At 34.6% G+C, this 950-nt stretch overlaps 1 long non-coding RNA gene across 1 annotated transcript in view; it reads left to right on the forward strand.

Moving 5' to 3' along the window:
- The first annotated feature begins 389 nt into the window (after nt 1-389).
- The window catches only part of LOC123010068, a 13184-nt gene continuing 12623 nt past the window's right edge, over nt 390-950 (forward strand). The window contains exon 1 of the long non-coding RNA XR_006413072.1: nt 390-649. This is a non-coding gene — a long non-coding RNA (uncharacterized LOC123010068). The remainder of the gene's footprint in view (nt 650-950) is intronic.

The following is a 950-nucleotide window of genomic DNA, read 5'->3' on the forward strand; positions in this document are numbered from 1 at the left end:
TCACTGGATCTAAAAAAAAATACATTCTCCTTTTGCATGAGTTTTTCTAATGAACGCACGTCGCAGCTTACTTAAAATATTTTAATATTTTGTTGTTTTTTGATGTATTTGTTATTGATGTCAACTAAATATTTTAAGTAATTTAAAAAGGCCATATGGTTAATAAGTTATTATTAAAATGGGGCAGGTAATTTTCTGGGAATTTTAGGAAAAACAAACACTCTTAAGCAGGTCATTTTGCAAAACTTTAAAACTTTCTTTTCATTTTGTTTTGAGCTTTCGTGAGTGACTATTCATTTTCGTCTAAGCTTTCGTAAGTGACTGTTGCTTTGCAAAATTTGTTGAAATATTTGAAATGGCTTTGTGGCGTCCCGTCGATTTTGACAACATCGAATCATCAGAATTGGTGGAAGAAAATGGGGACATTGTAATGATTAGTTCCGCATCAGATGAAGAAGGTAAGGTACAGTTACACCGGTGTGTACATACTACGTTTAAGTGAAAGTCCTACCAGTACCCAAGTGTTGTGAAAAAGAAAGCAAAAAGGAAGTGAGTCAGGAGCAGCCTTTTGGAACGGTGTCTTCTAAGACTTTGCAGTGCAGAATCCACAAGCTAATTGAAATATGCAAGTGTTCACCTTGATCATTTGGTGAGTCAAGATTTTTTTATTATTGTCCGAAAAAAAAATTAGCTGGGTGGCCGCGGTTGATAATCCCAGTGGATTACCTGCATATTGCGGTTGTACTTGCTGGTCAAGTGGGGGCACATTAGCATTGACTTGAGGTTGTGGAATCGCCATATTTAGTTAAAAATAGGGTTACTAATTAGGTATTTCGATTGATAACTAGATCGAATCAATTAACCGGCAGTTTGGTGTTTTTAAATCCCAACTGATTAACAGACGAACTCAATTATTTTTATAATTTCAGATTTATGAATGAACTTAAATT

This window comes from Tribolium madens, unplaced genomic scaffold, assembly GCF_015345945.1.
Source record: "Tribolium madens isolate multiple individuals breed KSU strain unplaced genomic scaffold, Tmad_KSU_1.1 Scaffold_7;HRSCAF=85;Tcas5.2_LG10, whole genome shotgun sequence".
Taxonomy (NCBI): domain Eukaryota; kingdom Metazoa; phylum Arthropoda; class Insecta; order Coleoptera; family Tenebrionidae; genus Tribolium; species Tribolium madens.